Source organism: Chrysemys picta, chromosome 5 (genome assembly GCF_011386835.1).
Source record: "Chrysemys picta bellii isolate R12L10 chromosome 5, ASM1138683v2, whole genome shotgun sequence".
Classification (NCBI taxonomy): Eukaryota; Metazoa; Chordata; order Testudines; family Emydidae; genus Chrysemys; species Chrysemys picta.
In genome coordinates, this window is record NC_088795.1 from 7061818 (window position 1) to 7083252 (window position 21435).

Genomic DNA, 21435 nt, shown 5'->3' on the forward strand with positions numbered 1-21435 from the left:
GAGATGGGGAAGTTAAAACACCATGAGACTACAATAAAACAACACACCTCCCTCCCTTCCTAGCTTAGTGGAGTCCTTTTAATCCTTGATTATCTCCTCTCTTCCAACCACCCTTTCCCTCCACTTTTGCTCTTCTGCACAAACCATTGTTCATTCCCACTAGGGATTTTCTGAAGCGCTCTGCGTTGACCAACTTACTGAATCAACTGGGTGTGTGAAGACCCCCTCCTCTATTAGCCACCTTACTCATTGTCTGTCCGGTCCTGGGTTAGCAGCGCCCAACAATGCACCACGGATTGTAACAGGAAGGGAAGAATTTGAGGAATGGTGGGTTTATAATTAAGATCCTGGATTGGGACTCGGATCTGGATTTAATCGCCAGCTGTGCCCCCAGACTTCCTGTGTGATCTGGAGTAAATAATAAAATTGCTTTGTGCCTTTCCTCCCTCTGTAAAATGCGGGTACAATACTTCCCTTGTCTCTCTTGTCTAGCTATATTGGGCAGGTACTTTTTTCTTACTATGTGTCTACAGGAACTTAGAACAATGAGACCATGGTCTGTTCAGAGCCTTTAGTTACAACTGCAATATAAATAAGAATAACTGTAGTCTACTGAGACTGGGTAGAATTTAGAGGCAGAAAGTAATTATCCAGGTTGGATATTTCTATAACCACTTATTATAGGGCCATGGAGATTGTGCTAGGTCTTCCAAAGAAAGCCAGATCCTCAGCTGGTGTAAATCAGCATAGCTCTATAGACGTCAATGGACTTGTATCTATTTGCACCTGCTGCACATTTGGCCCCTGGTCTCTGCCCCAGCAGCTTACAGTGGTAAATTGTAGATGTTACACAACATGTGGGAGTAACCAACAGGGAGAGGCTGGAAAGAAGGATGCAGGTAACAGCAATGTAGTCAGTGAATCACTCAGGTGACTGTGTTGTGAATGGAGAGAGGGGGCTGGCTGGGTGAGTCAAATCCCAGTGCACTGGCTGCAGAGGGGTAGCTGGAAAAAAGCTGCAGAGATGCTGTGTGGGAGAAATGAGGAGTGGGGAGACCTAGTGTGGAAAGGGGGTGAGGGACATGAGGGACTAGAGCAGATAAGTAGCAAAGGTGGAATTATGATGCACCTTGGAGCTAGGGTTGTTAACCCCCTGGAATTGTCCTGGAGTCTCCAGGAATGAGATTGTCGTGTGATGAAACCTCCAGGAACAGTTTCCCCTGACACAGAACTATAAAATGATCCCACGTGAGAGTGCAAACATCTTCCTTTAGTTCCCGCTATCTCGTTGGACAGAGACCAAGTACTATACAGTCAATATTTTAGATTTCCTCTTGTCCTTATTAATTGCATTAAGCTAGGATAAGAATGTTCCCTGGATTTTTTTCTTTAATGACACTGCTTCCGAGGAAGGTTTCCTCGAGCAGGGAAGTATTCTCCTTTATAGTTAAAATAATCAATGGCAAGACTGTACAGATTGCAAGAAGTTTATTTTTCCTTTTTTTTAAAAAAAAGGACCAGGAAATGAGTGAAAAGGAAAGGATGTTGCACTATTTTAAAAGCCAGAAAGGTTGAAGTAGCTGGCGGCAATTCCCATTCTGAAGGCATTGTTTCAGGATGTTGGAAGCATTTTAAAAAAGTCAAAGAAGATAGAAAACTCCTGCTCTTACTAGCTGGCTAACCGAGGCTAACACAGTTTGGCTCTTTGTCCCCCTCCATTGGCTAGACCCTGTTTGGAGGTTTGAGTCTGTTGTAGTCTTTGAACTACTGATCCTGGTTCTCAAGCTTTGGCAGTGAAGGCATATGCTTTAATATCTAGAGGTCAGGGATCAGTCCCCACCGATGACTTGACCAGGGGCATCACTATTGTAGCTTACAATGCTGGGTCACGTAGATTCTCAAGAGCTGTAACGGGCTTGTCAGAGAACACACATGAACATCACAAAGAGGCTCCTGCAGGTGCTTCCTCTGTTCACAAAGACGTAGCCAAGGGCCATGCTGTATGCCACAGCCCAGCTCTCTGAAAGGGGGCAGCGAGCCCGGGGAATACTGGCCTTCACTTCCTGGAGCTGCTGAATAATGACTCCTGCAGGAAGCAGGAGGTGCAGCCTACAAACCTGAAAAGATCAGAGAAGGAGCCCCAAGCCCACGGAGGGGCTGATACAAAGGTGCTGCCTAGTTCCCCATCTCTTATGGTTGCCATTGCTCCTCTGCCCACACCTTTGCCAGCCTCAGTGGAGGTGAGGGTTGGAAGCTGATGCCAGTAGTGATAGCATGAACATCCACCCAGAGAGACGCCTGGGGCTGGATCCAAAGCCCAGTGGAGTCCATGGGAGTGTTTCCATTTATTTCAATAGGCAGGTCCTTGGCTAAGTGGGCCGACCAGGTCCTAGCCCCAGGGCCATGCATCCCTAGCCCAACAGATACTGTAACTGTATCGAGTGAGGCGATTACAAAAAATTGTACAAGGGGAATGAGGGAGAGGCTCAAAGTTCCAGCACGCTACAAGTGTTGGTGCTGTCAAAGCGGCCACACGTGGATGCCGGGTGGGTTTTCAAGTATCTTAAAAATCCGCTGTGATCAGAAAATGAAGCTAGTTATGTGGGGGGAGGGATCTGATGCTCTGAAACAGCTTTACTTCCTATTGGCAACAACAAGGGGCCTTGCCAATAGAGAGCTGGACTCAGAGGAATTAATCTCACTGGCTGCAGGCACTTCAGGACCCTGAACCCAGCAGGGCTTCTAAAATGATTTAGAATCCAATGCAATAACAGGGGAGGAGGAGGCATAAATATCTTTCCTTGCTAATTTATTTTTCTCTTTCCTGGATGAAGTAATAGGATATAAACGGATGCATCTGATCTAGTGAGCTGTGCTACTTAGAGACATAGCTGAGAATGCTGATTAACCAATCAGATTGCTTAATTCCTCCCATTTCTGTTATCATGGTGTGTGCTGAGCAAGATAAAGGAATGCAGGCTCTGGAATGCCCCGCAGCAGTGTTTAATGAACATATTAGACAAATGTCATAAATGAGAACCTAACAAATGATCATATAAAGCAAGAACCAAGCTCTCCGCCTGCGTACGCCAGTGAATTGATGTCAGCAGGGTCTACGGGGGTAAAAGTGAAAGGAGAATTTGCCCTGTAGAATTTTCAGGCACAAATGGAGCAGGTACAAATGGTAGAGTAAGGATGGTCTTGTGGTGAAGGCCCTGATGGGGAGGTGTGGGTTCAATCCCCAGTTCTCCTATAGACTGTCTACATGACCTAGTATAAGTCAGTTGATCTGTGCCTCTATTCCCCCTTCAGAAAGCAAGATTAATAATACTACTTTTGTGTGATGGTTGGGGCCTCTCCGTGCTACTAAGACTAGGTCCAATTATATTGGGCATTATACAACCCCCTAGTGAGACAGTCTCTTCCCTGAAGAGTTTCCATTCTGAATGGACAAGATGGCCAATGTGTGGGAGGGCAAACGGGCATAAAGAGGGGACGGCCTTGCCCAAGATCATGACTGCAAGTTCTCTCAGGCAGATCCTGTCTCATGGTCCATCACAGTAGGATCTTGAATTTTGATGGAGCTAATAGTCAATTGACAATACTGTAACCATATTCGTCTCCCTTCAGTAAAATGCATTGAAGCCATCAGTTCTACTTAGTCTAGATTTTGTTAGCGAGTTGATAGGTAAACAGCTATTAATTTATCTGTGGGATTGGATGACTAAACTGTGCACAGGCACCTTATGGTGGAAGGAAGGGTTAGGGAATGAGTTATAAATTGGAGGTGCAGTTAGTATCTGGCTGTGGACGAGGTCACTGTCACGTTGTGGGGCAGGTGAGAGCAGGGCACACGTACTGGTTTGTGACTTGAGGGGCAAGTACCTAACTACAGGCAGTCCTGGGACTGAGGCAGTGAGTCCGCACCGCTTCCTGGTGTGGCGAGACCTTCCAGACTAACCCATCAGCGCCCACCAGGCTTTGAATCCAGCCCATGACCATCTAATGATTGGCCTGTGTAAAATGAGTCCAAGATGTCTGCTCAGTTCCTAGTGGACCAGGTGCCAGCAACATATAAACCACCAGACCCACTGGCACGGGGCTTGTTGGCAGAATCATCAGTCATGTCATGGCTGGGCTTGGTAAACAAACTCCCCTCTGACTCAGTGCTGCTCTAACTCTCCTTGACCTCCATAGCATCATCTGGGGAACACCCTATGCTTTTGACAATCCCACCTTTGGTTTCCAGGCCTCGGCCTTAGCACCTTTCAAGAGGAACTTACAAGAAAATAAAATTTATATAAAAACAAAAAAATTCAATGCATTTGTTTATAGTCTGAGGAGAATGGCAGTTCTGCTCTTTAACTTCCCCTCCTACACCATGCCTGCTGACCTCCCCAAACTTGGGAATGAAACAGTCATCTTGTCGCACTATCTAGCTGATTAAGTGTTGCCTGGAAATAGCGCCCTAACACACAATTGCCTTCTTGTCAACAGATTGTTTGTCTCATTTCTTCTATCCTATGCATTGCTATAACTTTAGAGAAGGAGGATTTATTGGAATAGCAATGCTTGGGAATAAAACCAAATCCTACAGTGATCTGAAATAATAGTCACATTCTTGATACTAGGTTTTTATCTATTTACTCTTATAAAATGACTCCTTTCCATGACTGCTTTGTCTCCTACCACATGGCACCGATTAGCTTTGCCCTGTCTTTGGGCCAGACTGTTTGACGAGCTCAGAGATCTCCTTTAGGCACTGAAACGAGAAGTGTCAACTTTCAGATGCCCAACAGCTGGACGATCCCGTTGTGTTGAAGTTAAAGCTGGATAAATTCAAGTTAGAAATAAGGTACACATTTCTAACAGTTGTGGTTAAGCATTGGAACAAAGTACCAAGGGAAGTGATGAATTCCCCCATCTCAAAACCTTCAGATCAAGACTGGATGCCTTTCTGGAAGAGTTGTATTTGTCAAACACAAGCTACTGGGGCCCAATATAGGAGTAACTGGAGGAAATTGTGTCCTGTGCTATACGTAGGCTTGGAAGGATTAGACTTTTAGTGATAAATAGTGGCTTCCCCACACAGACACAATGATAAATATTTCCATTGATCAAAGTTTACAGATGGGGGAAAACTAAGAAAAATGCTGCTTGGGAACTTATTATTTTTCTTTAGGAATATTGACTCTCTATTGACATGTGGTGTTGACAATTTTGTGTATTAACAGTTATAAACCTTTAACTTTACGAATCTCAACATCTACATTGAATTATTTTTTGACCCTGCCCCCATAATTTTCCTGCAATTGTGAAAATTCAAATAGATTAAAATAGGAAAAAAATGTTTAAAAGTAAACATTGATATCGATGAATTATTTAAAGAAATAGTCAAATTCTACAAGCCTAGCTATGCAGGAGGTCCAATTAGCTCATCTGATGGTCCCATCTGACCTTCAAACCTATGGACTGCTGGGTCCTTTTGAAAATCTGGCCATTTCATTAGGTGCCTACATGGAAGCTGTGGTCTTCTGGAAATCTGGCCCTTAAGCCTTTGGGCATGGCTCTAATTTTAAAACAGTTTTTTATAACTTTTTTGCACAGAGCCAAAGGGAGTTTGGAATGAGTAAGGTATAGCTCCATATTTATTTATTTCCTATCTCATAGAACTGGAAGGGACTTCAAAACATTGAGTCCAGCCCCCTGCTTTCACTAGCAGGACCAAGTACTGATTTTGCCTGAGATCCCTAAATGACCCCTGCAAGGATTGAACTCACAACCCTGGGTTTAGCAGACCAATGCTCAAACCACTGAGCTATCCTTCCCCCAATGGCAACATTGTGTCCTACATTCAGTCAATAAAATATCATTAGCAATGAAATAGCTCCTGGAAGCCCCAGCTGTGCTCAGAGGTCCACAGTGCTGGGTGCTGTACATACCCAGAGCAATAGACCAGGGGTTCTCAAACTGCAGTCAGGACCCCAAAGTGGGTTGCAACCCCATTTTAATGGGGTTGCCAAGGCTGGGGTTGGCCCTGGGCCCCTGCAAGTCTGAAGCCCAAGCCCTACTGCCCAGAGCTATGGTTACATGTCCCCCCACCCAGGGCAGAAGACCTTGGGCTTCAGCTTTGCCCCTGGCCTGGAGGAGGTGAAGCTTGGGTGGGCTCAGTCTTTGGTCCCCACTTCTGGGGTTGTGTAGTAATTTTTGTTGTCAGAAGGGAGTCATGATGCAATGAAGTTTGAGAACTGCTGCAATAGACAATCGTGACCCTGAAGATTATTAATCTAAGTAGACAAGACAGACAGAAAGGGGGAGGCAAGGAGTCTTAGCCTCCAAAGCCCATCCTTCCTCCTAAAATAGCTTTTAAAAAGTAAGCCCCATTCTGTTGGAATTACTCAGCTGAGCTACCCATTCAGACAATAAACTGTCCTTGAAACTGTCCTTGTTCCATGCAGGTTTGCTTTGGGATACAAATAATCCTTTCCATAATGCCAAAGAGCCCAGCCTGCTGGAGGAACTGCTTTCTTGCTGGCATTGATAGTTGGTAGGATAAAAGGGGACCTCATCCTTCCTGATCTTTCTGTTTGTGCCTGCTGGCCTCCTGGCTTAAACAAAACAGGGTCTATGCTTGGGAAATAAACTCTACAGAGGCCGCCTTAGCCTTAGCATTGCTGAGTGTTGGGCAAGCCTGACGTGTGCCTTTGGAGAAACAACCTCCTCTGAATCACATGCGGTCTCCTAGCTGAGTACTGCTTGAACTGTAAAGAGATCTGTAGCAAGAACAGCCCACTGGTGTACAAAGCCTGCCCTGAATGACACTTAGGGCACGTCACGAGAGAGCTCTGTCTTTGCCTCAGTGATGCACGTTATCCATGTGACACACTGCTGCTTGTTTCATATGAACATCTCCTAGAAGACTGCCAGAAACAGTTGTAGGTTTTCCAATGGGTGCATGGATCAGAAATTGGTCTGTTCCCTTTCCTCCAAAGTATCCTCTTGATTTACAGATCCTTCAGAGAATGGCCACACCCTCAGGAGGAGACCTCCTCTCAGAACTCTGCTTGCACTTGAAGTGGAGGGATGTCTTTGGCTTTGACAGTATTTCTCACATATACTGTGGGTGGGATTTTTCAAAAGTGCTGCACGTTGGCCTAACTCTGCTTCCATTGAAAGCAATGGTGACAACCCTGTCATTTACCTTACTGGGAGCAGAGCTAGGCCAAAGCTTGAGAGCATTTGAAAATCTCCCCATAACTTTTCTTTCCTTGAATCAGTTGTTATACAAATGCGTGTATGTATAGGCAATTTTTTTCCTTACCTGAATTCCATATACCTGCCTCTATTTCTTCTCTGAAGTTGGCATGCCTCATTGACGTTTACCTCAGGTAAGGAAATGTATAATTACCACTGAACTCAATGGGAGTATTTAGTGGACTGTATAACTTCGCATTGTGGTCAATGGAAGAAGTGCAGACGGGGACTCTATGGCTGCTACTGTGCACGTATAAATCAGCCTCCCAAGAGTTTTGTCACTTAAAACCTTAAAGGATTTGAACATTGGTTTCTGGACGCAGTACTGTTAGTGTCAGAAACTCACTGTGCCACATCCCAAGAAGGCGAAAGCACTGTATATCGTGCCAAAGACTTGTAAGCCACACCCCCTCTAATGAAATCTACTTACACATTTATGATCAGGTCTGGCTCTTTTTTTATTAAAATGACACATCAAGCCCCATCGGAGACAAAGTACTTCAATGAAATGTGCTCACATGCAATTCTTAAGCAATTACAAGTGACAAACATAACTGCCCCCAAAAAGCTGTAAAGATTTTTTTTCTACAGTATAGCACTATGGATTTTGGGGGAAAAAATCTGTTTAATTCTATGCACAATGGTCCCATTTAAGTTAATAATGCTTCTAGATTTATTGCCATACTAAGGAGTTCTCCCCATTTTTAAGAGGACCATTGTGATCTAGTCGGACCTCCTTACACTAAGTCTGGCTTGAACATCTAAATGCACCCACAGAATACATGGTTTGGCTTTTAAAAAAGATCACCTTTTATTTCTGTTATGTCTCTAACAGTACTGTATTGCCAAGTATTTTGGCAGTGTCCTACAGTTGGTGCCAGCAGGAATGAGTACTGTGCTTTATAAATTAAGGACCCAATTCTCAAAAAGCTACATTAAAAGAAATTGGCATCAAGCAGGCAAATCAGGAAATACTAGAATTAAGGTTACCCATGCATCCATAATATGCCCCCCTTGTGCATATGCTTTCCAATACAGCCTTTAATTACGTGATCACATAGTATTTTCTCTACAGGAACATGCATGGGGTGGAGTGGGCTCACTGAATGGATAGCTATTCAATATCTTTTTATGCTTTTCATTCACTGTGGTCCAGGCCTTATTCACTGCATGCCATTCAAATCCTTCACTGAGTATGGACATTATTTTCTTCTGGCCACTACTACAATGAAGAGTTCCATAGCACGTGAATGCTTCAAACATTAATGAATTTATCTTCACAACTCCGCTGTGAGGGAGCTGAGTATTATCCCCATTGTATAGATGAGAAACAGAAGCGTGGAGATATTTAGTCCAAAAGTGACACAGAGGGCCACTAATTTCAAGAGCTTCAATGAAGTGGGTGTCTAGGGCCCTTCTTCTCATCCCGCCCCCAGTGGTGAGTTGACTGCATTCAAATTCCTTCCTAGATTCCAAGGCCAGAAGGACTCTTATGATCATCTAGTCTGACCTCCTGTATAACACAAGCCAGAGACCTTCATCTGCAGTGGTGAGCAGAGCTACATGAAATCCTTTTTCAGAAAGTTTAGTTTCCAAAAAATGGAGTTTCTGTTGACCAAAAAATGAATTTTACACATTTGCCAAATCATTTTGGCCCCATTTTTTTAGGGCTTTTGATGTGTTTTCACCAGATGGTTGGAGGATGTTCTCTCCTTTTTTCCTCTCAGTCATTAGCCCAATGCTTAGGGCATTCACCTGGCATGTGGGAGATCAGAGTTCAATTTCTCACTTTACCTGGTGAGGTGGAGAGATGAATTTTAATCTCCCACATTACAGACAAGCACCTGGGCCCGCTCTGGGTATTTTAGTGTGGGGCTTCCCTCTCTCTCATGTTGAATCTGTTCTACTCTTTATAAGTAGAGTAAGTAGACCAGGAACTCTCATGTGATCAGTGAATGCCTTCATCACCAGGCTAAAGTTCTCACTCTTTCTTTGGTATTATGAATGACTGTGTATTGCAACTCAGAATGACCTCTTCCACCATCTCCTTGTCCCAGCCAGTTTGTGACTCTAATCCTTTAAAACTATGAAAACAAAATGTTTTGGGTCTGACATGTAATTTTTAGCCCAAAATGGAATTTTTTCAATTTCAATTGCTGAAATTTTTCTTAATTTTCAGGTTCAGTTCCACCTGTTGCTGGTTTTTTTTTTTCCAGAACTGTTCGCAAACTAACAGTTGTCTACGGAGCTCTAGTTTTGAATACACAGCATTTCTGAAAGTGAGACATCAGGTGTCTCAACTTGGTCACCCAGAGAATGAGGAACATATGTGGAAGCAGAGAAAAGAACTGACAGAAGGGAACTGCAATGCATGATGGTTGTTAGCAAGAGTCAGGCTTCGTAGAAGGGAACTGCAATGCATGATGGTTGTTAGCAAGAGTCAGGCTTCGTTAGCAAGAGACAGTCTTTGTTAGCAAAAGTCAAGCTAGCTGTGACCCTGATAACCCTGATAACGCGAGATTTGTAGAAGTGAGGATTGTGTGAGACGGGTGAGAAAGAACTGTGTAAGAAGTCATTGTGACCTCAGTATAGATAAGGTGTAGAAGACCTTGTGTAGATAAGGTATAGAAACTAATTGTATGTAGGCAAGAGTCAAAACAAGTAAGGAAATGAGATATCAAGATGGCCTATGTATAAACAAAATGCAGCTGTCCCTCATTATTTCTGTAATGAAAGGTATAAATGCTTGCTGTAATTAGTTACCAGAGAGAGACCTGCTTAGCTCTCTCCCTCTGCACATGTGAGAGTTAATAAAGCTCTGACTTGCTGTACCTAAACAAAAATAGTGAGAACTCAGTTTTTCTCCGACACATACAACCAGTGAACCACACTCAACGCTTTGCTTACCATCACATAAGGGGTATCAACCCTCTACTTCAGTCACTACATGCATTCCTGCCTCTGCTGCACATAAGGCAGGGTCGTATGACAACAGCAAAAGACCCCTCATGACTCTCCTGCTATCCAATTTGAAGTTCCTGTTCAAAACACTAGATTCTTGTGATGTGGCTAGGGTTTTTTCTGTTTTGATGTAGGCAGCCATGCATCATTACAATGAAATCACAGAAAAAAAAAATCATAACACCCAATAAATCTACTTGGAATTAATTCTGAACATTTTTCATTGCCAGTAAGTGGTAACAAGCCTCTATCCAGGAATCAGAACAAGTTTTTCTTATTTGCTTCCATCTGTCATGATCTGAATGCACAAGGCACCCAAATTGCTTGAACAGAGCATTGATCGGAGCTAAATTTGGAATGCCTGCTTTTTTGAAGGTGTCCCCAGTTTAAACATCTAATTTCTTTACTGGGAATCTCAGCCCTTTGTAAAAAACCTGCAAAAGTATACAATGACCTACATTTCTATTTGAAACAGTACTGATTTTCTGACTTGTCCATTCCTTTAAAAGTGACTGTTAGAGAGAGACCTCTCTTGTATATAGCACTCTATATGCATGTAGACAGTTGGCTAAAAGAATATGCCATCTACTAGCACACAGGGCTAGAGTCTGAAAAAAATAGGTGGGGGTGAGGCTGAGTCTAGTCACACCCAAATTTAGGTACCAAGAAAAATCACTGGGATTCACACAGCCTGAGGGTACGTCTATACCCAGCCGCTAGTTCGGCGGCTGGCAATCGAACTTCTGGGTTCGACTTATCGCGTCTTGTCTGGACGCGATAAGTCGAACCCGGAAGTGCTCGCCGTTGACTGCGGTACTCCAGCTCGGCGAGAGGAGTACCGCGGAGTCGACGGGGGAGCCTGCCTGCCGCGTGTGGACCGAGGTAAGTTCGAACTAAGGTACTTCGAACTTCAGCTACGTTATTCACGTAGCTGAAGTTGCGTACCTTAGTTCGATTTGGGGGTTTAGTGTAGACCAAGCCTGAGTCTGGCTCCTTGTACAATGAATGGGGAGAGATGGGTGACTCAGAATGGGATTCATAGAAGCCAGCACGCTGGGCAGCTCCTTGCTTAAAGTAGCCAAAGCAATACTGCCAAGCCAAGGAGTGTGGTAACTCTCCCTCCTTCTGAAAGAGGTGCCTAAATCCAGGCTGCAGGGAGCCGTCTCCCTCTGCTTGGGATTCAGATACAAACCCTCCGTAGAGATCAGGTGCCGCAGCTGGCTCCGCACTTTGGGTAAATAATGAAAGAATCATTGGCCAGAGAAAGCAACCACAAGAGTGGCTCTCTAGCCTGGTGGCATGAGCCCACACCTGGGAGGTGGGAGACCCAGCTGCAGGTCCCCCTGCTCTCATTACTGCTTTTTAAAATTATTGCACAATGGAACAGCTTAGTCATGAGACTGAAGGACCCATGCATCAGCATATCCCTTAGCCCAAATGGTGAGGGACTTGCTGGACAGAGGGTAGGTCCATGTTCAAATCCATTTTCCCCTCAGGTGGAGGGGGGACTTGAACTTGGGGGTTTCCTACATCGCAGTTGAGTGTCCTAATGGCTGGGCTAAGAGGCAACTCCTCCTGCTTTGGTCATTCTGTGTAAGCCCCCCTAGAGGGGGCCTTGATCCAGTAGGCAATTTCTGAGCCTATCTACTGGATTGGACCCCATAGGCAAGTTAGATGGAGGCATGTCCATCTTTCCCCAGTTAATGTGTTGCTCTGGCCTGTGTCTGCATGCCTGGTTTGGGGCTGCAGTGCACATGGGCAGAGGCAGAAACATAGGCACCCAGGGACTATTTATGCCAAACATTTGGGCACCAAGCAAATGTAGGTAGCAGGTGAATGGGTGCTTTGTGAATCCCAGTGGGGCCTGGTTCTGGGATATAGGTACCTAACTGCCACAAGCCCTGTTGTCAGTCTAGCCCATAGTGTGTAGCATTCATAAATCAATAGGTTCAATAAAGTTGTGCTGGTCCCAGGGTATTAGAGAGAAGGTGGGTGAGGTAATATCTTTTATTGGACTGACTTCTGTTGAGAGAGAGAGAGACAAGCTTTTGCGCTACACAGCCCTGAAGACCTCTGTGTAGACCCAAGGAAGACCTCTGTGTGACTCGAAAGCTTGTCTCTTACCAGCCGAAGTCAGTCCAATAAAATAGGTTACCTCACTCACCTTGTTTCTCTAAGGTTATCTTGGTTGGTTGGTATTCACTGCAACTGGTATCTGGTGTGCAGCTCTTAACACAGTGCTTCACCAATGTTATCTGGAGCCGTGGACCAGCAACTCAGCAATGCGGGGTGAGAGGGAAGCAGAGGTTCTTGAAGTTTTAATCCTCCGGTTTTTCAAGTGGAATGGTTACACTGAGCACATGGAGTTAAATACTGACTCTACATATGCATAAGTGTCTGCAGAATTGGAGTCTTAACATGCTCTTTGAACTCCTGACATCTCTGGCGTCCAGCCAGGCCTTAAGCTTGATTTCAGTCTGGCAGTCATCAGCAGTGCTCTGAGAAAGGAGAGAATCTTCTAGTTCCCTTTCCATTAAGAGGAGTTGGTGAACAGCACGGAGTTCCCTCTTCAAAGGGCTGGATACTCTACCCCATGATCCTTCTTAACGAGACACGACACTGTAATAATACAGTAATCCCTAGCTGGTATCTTCTGCTTTTCACCAGTAGATACCAAAGTACTTTACAAAAGAGGTCAGTATCACTGTCCCCATCTTACAGAGGGAATAAGCTCAGACATGGGGAGTGACTTGTCAAAGGTCACAGAGCAGGCCATTGGTAGAGTTGGGAATTAAAAAGGAGGTGCCCATAAATATTGCTGTAGCATTGATTTCCTGTGTTTTGTAGGCTCAGTAAATCTTGCTGTTGTGCCCTGCAACTGGCTTCCTTTGTTCAGAGCTAGTATAAAGGGCTCAATCAATAACCACATGCTAAGCACCACTTGCACCGTTATGATATACCAACATGTAAACAGTGTTGTCTAGGAATGCTTTGGATTTGCTCATGTAAACTTGGCAGGGGGTTGAGGACCTGGAATGTCTTAGGAATTGTAGTCAGTGGCAAAGCTGACTAAACAAAGACAGATCATTCAATAGGAACACATTTCTGGAGAGCAAAATGAATGACTTAGAGCTTTCAGAAAACACCTGTCTCTTGAAAATTTGGACATGGCATTGAAGGGGACACTATTATTCATGCATTTGATAGAGGTGTGATCGTCTCTCGTGGGTCAATGATGTATACAGCATGAAAGGTGAACTTGTGTTCAGCCAATACATAGGTTGGCTCAGTAGCAAATTGCTCTGGCATTATTGTTTCTCTTTGGGCACATGCTATATTACATTTTTATGTATTTGAATAAGGGTTAAAATTTTCTAGAGTTGACTAAATTTCATAGTTACGCTAAGGTAGCTTGTCAGGTCATTTAGGCCCCAGATTTATGGTTTGTAATAAACCCAACTTGTATAAAATTTAATATGAACACAAATATTCTTATGAAATTGTAAATCATTGCAATGAATAGTTCCTTGCAGTGTTCTAGATCCAAATAGAGCACTGAGTGTAGTGTGGGAGAGACAGAAAGTTAAACTGACCTGTCTAATGTCACTGACCTACCTGAGGTGAAGGAATCAGAAATGGTTAAATGAATTTTATCTGAGTTAAGAATTTAAGGTTATCAATAACTGCCTGGCTGGTAGTGGTCTAGTTGCTTCCAGTGATTAGGTGTGAAGGCGTGGCTATGGCCACACTACTGTGCACAGCCAACTATCAAGACCGCTGTGTGGAAGCTGACTTCGTAATTTCATCTTGAAGCAGTATCAAACGCTGACTAAAGCCAAGACACCTCTTTTCTGAAATAGTTGCGTCTCTCAGTATATCAGGCATAACCTTTCTAAAGGCAGGTCTACACTACCCACCTGAATCGGTGGGTAGAAATTGATCTCTCAGGGATCGAATTATCGCATCTCGTCAGGACGCGACAATCAATCTCCGAATCGATGCTTCTACTCCACCAGCGGAGGTAGGAGTAAGCACCATTGATGGGGGAGCCACGGAGGTCAATTTGCTGCTGTCCTCACAGCAGGGTAAGTAGGCTACGATACGTCAAATTCAGCTATGCTACTCGCATAGCTGAATTTGCGTATCTTAAATCGACACCCCCCCCCCATAGTGAGGATGTAGCCTAAGGAACTGCAGCAACAGGTGGTGTGGGACTAGATCTTGGATCAATGGTTCACTTCTTGGCAGATAGACAGCTCAGGTCTGCATCTCCTAGTCTCTCTGGATCAGCTCTTGCATGCCCCTCATATGGCTGTTCTGAACTGAAAGAGCCATCTTTGTTACAACAGGATATGTTGTGGTCGTGGGCAGTTTAATTTACATTCTTACTGTTGGGGTTTCTGGAGTTCCCCACCCTCCCCCTATGGATCTCAAGAACAAGCAGCATGCCATATGGTTCTGGACTGCCCTCTTTATCACCTGGATGGATGCGCTTGACTTCTGAAGCATGCTTACATGATAATGGCCACATCACTTACCCAGCATCTATCACGGCTCCTGCCATCAGAAGCCAGAAGAATAGCTGGAGCCAGTTGAATAACTTATTTGATGCATTTCACAATGTCTTTTTCAAACTATTTGACAATCCCCCATCATTATTCATGCTGCTGCTTGTGTAAATTACAGTAGAGTCTAGAGGATCAAAGTAAAGTCAGGGTCCTTTGTAGTAAATGTTGGACAAATACATAATCCCCCCCCCCCCCTTGAAGAGCTTGCAATCTAAATAGAGTCAAGGATGGGGAAGGTACCTAGCAGTGGAAGAACTTGTTCAAGGTCACATTGCCAGAGCAGGGTATAGACACAGGTCTCCATGGTGCCAGGCCAGCAACCTAGCCCCTGTCACATACCAAACTGGACACATATATTTGCAAGTTATTTTGCAATGTAATAACAGTTCACCCAGCTGCACTGGGAACAAAGGTAAGGATTTCTTTGTTCTCTAGTAAAGAAAGAGAATTGAAAAGGACACTGCCCACTCACATCCACAGCCATGTGACCAATCACCTACAATAAATTATGTAGCTGATATGGGTCCGGATACTGGTGCTTATGCATATATGGAATCCTCTCTAAACCATTGGGACTCTGCACAGGCACAAGGACCTGTAAGCATAGATCCAGTTGTGGGATGTGGCTAAAAGACAAGAATGGGATTCAATGGCTGACTTTTTGTCAGCATGGCAAAAGGTAACCGCTGGGGGCATCAAAAGCCTGTATTAGATGCAGTGTGGGTTAAAATCTATTAACCCTCTGGTAAGGAAGGGGTAAGAAATAAGGTAGCAAAATAGTCAATCAGATTAAGCTTAGTCTTACAGAGCCTGAAGAACTTCACAGGGACTTAACAAAGGTAGGTGAATGGGCAACGCAACAAAATACAAAGTTCTGGGTTGATAAATGCAAAGTAATGCATGTTGGAAGGAAACCTTGGAATTATTTATTGACCTTAAATAAACTGTCAACCCAGGAAAGGGATCTGGGCAACATGGACAACTTAGTGAAGACTTCCACTCACTGAACCACTGAAGTCAAAGGAAAACCAGAACTAGGAGAATAAATGAGATAGAGAAGAAAGATCAGGAGCTGTAGGTCGGACAACACAAGGGGATATTCAATTAAACTGAAATGTAGAAAATTCAAAATCCATAAAAACAATTTTTCACAACACACTATTTTCCCGCTGAACTTTGCCACAGCCTTCCACTGACCTCCTGAAATTAGCAATAATCAAAGGATAGAATATTTAGATGGATAACAATATTCAGAGTGAAAATTAACAACAAAAAGGGTATGGGAAGAGAACCTCAAGTTGAAGGGTTGAAACCAATATCGAATTGAAATTAGGATAAGATCTTTATGCCCCTCATATGGAAGGAGCAGGAGCCGTGTATCAGTTCTTCTCTATCCCATTGTACATTAGGAACGATGGAGAGGCGTTGCCAGTAAGGCTGGGTGGGGGGAGCAGGGAAGACGGAAGATAAGCTGCAGGACCAGTCCATGAACCAGGGAAGTGAGGAGCCTGAAAGACCCCTGCATCCATTTCAGCTCAGGACTCTGGCTCTGATAAAGCTGGACTGCCAGGGATTCCACTTTTCTTCTTTAATCTGAGGATCCTGGCTGCAGAGAGGACTTTGCAGTAGATGATAATACAAGCAGGGGCTATAAGATTTCTCTGTAGCCCTCAGTGCCGGAGATGAGACAAAGCACTTCCTCCTATAGTTGGACCCCCTCCCCCTAGACTTGCCTGGTCTTTACCCCTTGCTTGCATGAGATGTACATGGTCTCCATGGAACCTGAAGGAAGCAGGGATGGGGGACAGGGCCTGTCTTCACAATGCACAATCTCCTTACAGCAAACAGTTGAGGCAAATACTGTTTAGCATGTCTAAGGATAGTGGCAGAATCTGGCCCATAACTGGGAGCCAAAGAGGTGCTCTACAGGCCCCTAAGACAGGCGACAGAGCAACCCCACCAAAACAAATCCCAATATCCACATACAGAAGCACAAGCTGATGTCCATTACTCTCACCCAAAACACTTGAATGAACCTTAGCCTTTATTTATAGTCTCTAGGTTCCACACCGTTAGGTTTCATTGCCTTCTTTAGTCACACCTCTCTAGTCAGACTAGCTGAGCACGTATGCTCTGTCACCCTGAAGAAAATGTGGGCCGTCTGGGGATACACTAATGAAATGATGTAATTAGAAGGGTCACTAGGCAGCCTGGCCATAAATCAGTACATGTATGGCTCCTTGACTGTTCCCTGGCTGCAGAAGAACATGAAACCTTGGAGCTGTTTTAAGTCTGTTTGTTTTCAATAAAGTATTATTGATGCATGAAATTATTGAAGGAGCTCAAGGGATTTCCATGGGAGAATGCTACTATTCTTAGGGCTAGCACTTATGACAGGTGAGGAGGTAGAGGCTAATTATTGACCAATTAAACTTTATGGAGTAGTGCAGAATACCATCTGAGGGGTATTATGAAAGAAACACAAAACAAATCCATTTCTGGGACTGTGGCTTTTGTGAAAGAACTGATGTTGAATGAGTTACTGTGGTTTTATAAGGGCATGGGTTGCTTAATGAGAACTGGGTCACACGACAAACCCACTGGACTTCTATTCTAGCAGTCAACCGGGGGGAGACACGGAAAAGTGGGGTATATGCACACAGCATGTAATAGCACAAATGCTTATTTTTAGTCTAATCATTTCTCTAAATCAGTCTCTCTCTCAAGAGAATACTATACAACTTGGTTAATGTTCAAAATCAAACTTAAACTTGAAGTAAAAAATCAAGATCACTGTTAGCATGAAAGTATCAGATGTATTTTAGATTGATTAAACAGCAGAAGCTATTTAATTATAGATTTCACTGAGCCAGGGCCCCATTCCACGAAACAGTTGCATCCCTGCTTAAGTCCATCCCTATTCAGTAAAGCATTTTAAGCATTCACTTAACTTTACTGGTGTTTAAGTGCTGTGCTGACCAGGGAGGTCATGGCCTTAAACTGGCCTGGTCATTTATACCTCTCCTTTCTAACGAGGGAGCACTTGGCTGTTTGCAATGGTAGATGACCTTAACTAGTGACACAAGCAAAAATATCAAGAAATTGCTTGCGACTGAATTTGATTGTTAGTTCTCAGATATGGACGGCTAGAGGCCTTGCAGCTGATTCTAAATGTAAACCAAATCCCTTCTTGTTTTAAAGGTGGTTTAGTTAAGATGTGCCCTGAAGCTATATCTGGTCATTTGTTATCTAGTTCAGTGAATGTCATAGAGAAGCAGATTCATTTGGATTGCTTTTTCAACATATTGATCAAAGTATTAGTGCTGAAGGTGGGTTTGCACAGGCCTGTATTTCATTAATTTTAATGCATAGTGTAATGCAATACAAACAGTAGTAATTGCAGCTCTGTAGAGGAGATATTGTACCACCATGAAACTTTATTCTTAAGCTGCCCCACATGTAAATTAATCACTTATTTTCCAGAGCTCTTATTTTTTATCCTTGTCCCTAACCTTAGCCACTTTGGAGCAAACTCCATAAAGGAAAGTAAACTGTGGAACACAAATGGAACTGCTTGTACATCAAGTAAGATTAGAGGACTAGGAGGGTTAGAAAAAGGAAGGATTTGAAGGGCAAACGAGGTGGACAGAAAGCAGAGAAAGGGATGAGTGTCTTCCCATTCTCTGCAAATGAGTTTGAGGAAACCAGAGGGTAGTCTTCTAGATAAAGTCTATAACCAGTCCTTGATCTTCTTAGATGATGAGTGGTTGGAATAAACTAGGGACTGTTTTATTGTGACTGAGTCAGTCTCAGTTGTTGTACGCTAAAGATTGTGAAGTGCTTGAAGATCTGCTAACGAAAAGGGCTATATAAGACCCAGATATTTTAGTACTGGCATATCTGCATCATTCATTGACTTCAGTAGAGTGAAGTCCCACTGCTTTACACTTGCGGAGGATCTGGCCTGATACTTTCCTCTGCTCAACAACTGTAACTGAGCATTCAGCTGCTCCTAGGGAGCGTTTACATTCATCACTTATGCCATAATCCCGGCCCCCCCCCTCCCCCCCCCCAAAAGACCCTATAAAATGGCTTGTGTCACCAGATTGTATCATAGGTTTGGGTGGGTGAGTTGGGCCTTACAACAATGAACACCTCTGCTCCCTTCAAGAAGGGGAAAGGTTGCTCACAGTCTGATCAGTCTGGGTACATACAACGCAGCCTCCAGTTCCACAGTTGCACTCACAGGGAATAGGTCCTAGTCTGTCTTCCCCTAGTGAGGGATGGAGGATGAAGCTGTTTTGGGGTCTGTCCCTGTATCTAGGAGCAGCATCTGGAGTCGATGATCCAAGGGGCCTGGCTCTCCAGTCAGCACAAAGATGCTGAATAATCCTAGTCTCCAACAATGACCGTAGGTTTTTTTCATGTGTTCAGTTCGTGAAAAGTTTTGAGGATTTTTTTTTTTTTTGAGTGTTTGTCCTGATCTGGGAATGGGAAAAATTCTTGGATGGGAAATTCTCACTGGAGGGGAAAACCGTTTCCCATGCAGAGTTAATAGCATGCTTGTGGTGAAGTGCTTTGCTGGGGAAGGGTGGGGCCGGTAAACTCAGCACCTTGCAGGATCTAGCCCTATAAGTAGTAGTAATTAATAATGCATGGCACTTGACTTGAAAAGCAATATAATTAACATATCTATCTGACTCCATGAGGCTATTACAATAGAGAGACATAGACTAGGAAATATTCCATGTTAGATCTCTTCAGTGTATTTATGTTAATACTATCAGAATTTTTCTAGCTCTATTAAAAACATACTGGGTATTAGAATGTGGATATTCCAGACAGTAATACCTTAAATCAAGGTCCTCAAAGGAGCCATGTCATGCTACATGCAATAAAACAATAAGGAACTGAATCTTTGTATTAATAAAAGAATTCTTTGGTTGGTTTGGTGCAAAAACTCAGCTTGAAAAGAACAGTTCTCCCACAGTACCAGTTATAGGTACCTGACACGGTAAAGTATTAATGCAGCAACATATGGCTTCATCCCTTTTCAGCTGCAAAAGAAAATGTGGATTTTTTTTTAAGAGTGGAAATCCATTTGCAAATCAGCCAGCAACAGTCTCCGTCCCTAAACTCCAGTAAAATGGCCAAACCATCTGCATTGTGTGCAAACCAATGACTTTGGCTTAGCGCCTATGACATTATTTCCCATTAAATTGGTGGGAAGGAAATTATTCAGGAATTACAAGTCACTTTGGAAACTGTACAAAAGTGTGTGTATTTTTTCATGGAAAATCAAAGATGCAAGGTATCCATTTAGTGCATACAATGATCTGAATTAAGACCCGGGGTGAAATCCTGGCCCCATTGAAGTCAATGGCAAAACTCACATTGATTTCAGTACATCTGAGGTGTTTTTCTTCTTCCTTACCCCCCGCCAAGTCTCACTAATGCTTACATACGTGGAAATGCAGAGAAAATGACAGAACTGGAGCTTTTGCTGTGTTTTTTCAGAGTATAAGACCCATTCAGATGTTGTGAATATTTTGATACTCCTGGGTATATTTGATATCCATTGATAGCAGGAGAGAGCATGTTAATTAGTACAAATTAAATTTGTCCTTTTGCATTGCCTGCTTTCATGAGATTAGGGTGAGTCTTGGGATCTTTAAGACAAGAATCTGGGCTGAGCTTCTAAAATGAGGTGCCCATTACTTGCACTGGGGAACCTAGCTTTGGGAGGTAGCTGTACAACTATCTTTTACGTGTCATAAAGGGGTTTGAGCAGGGATGATGTCATCCTTAGTGTTTTTTCTTAAAGCCCTATCTCCAGGAGTCATGTGATGGAGAGAATCATTGTTTGTATTTTATAAAGTATACTTCTAGCCCTCATGGCTGCAGAGAAAAGCTAGAAGAAAATAAATAGTACCAATATGTATTCAGTTAAAAAAAAACCTCATGATTTAGGGGAGGGGCTGTCTCATGATTTTTGAGCACTTGGGTATGGCAGCCACTCATGTTAAACATGTCCTGAAGTGCTTTGTGGGATTGGGGCCCTGAAGTGGAAATTCGGTCATTTCACTTACTCTAATTCAGTTTCTGTTTGTTGCACTATGCTGTTTGTACCCAGGTAGACCTGACCTGGGTGGCCGGGTTGATTGGAGCCATGGGGATTTAGTTGGGGATTGGTCCTGCTTTGAGCAGGGGGCTGGACTAGATGACTTCCTGAGGTCCCTTCCAACCCTGGATTCTATGGGTGAAACCAGGGATCGGCCACGTTTGGCACGCAGCCCACCAGGGTAAGCCCCCTGGCATGGTTGGGCTGGTTTGTTTACTTGCCGTGTCTGCATTTTTGGTTGATCACGGCTCCCACTGGCTGCGGTTCGCCGCTCCACACCAATGGGGATTGGTCCTGCTTTCAACAGCGGGTTGGACTAGATGACCTCCTGAGGTCCCTTCCAACCCTGATACTCTATGATCTAGCAAAACTTCTGTATTGTAGTAGCACCTTGTGCCTGGCACTGTACAGTGCAGTACCCAAACAGCTTTCAGTTGAATAGACAAGACTGACAAAGGGTAGGTCATGAAACAGAGGCATGACATCACATAGCAGGTCAGTGGTAGAACCAGGAAAAGAACCAGTGTTTGA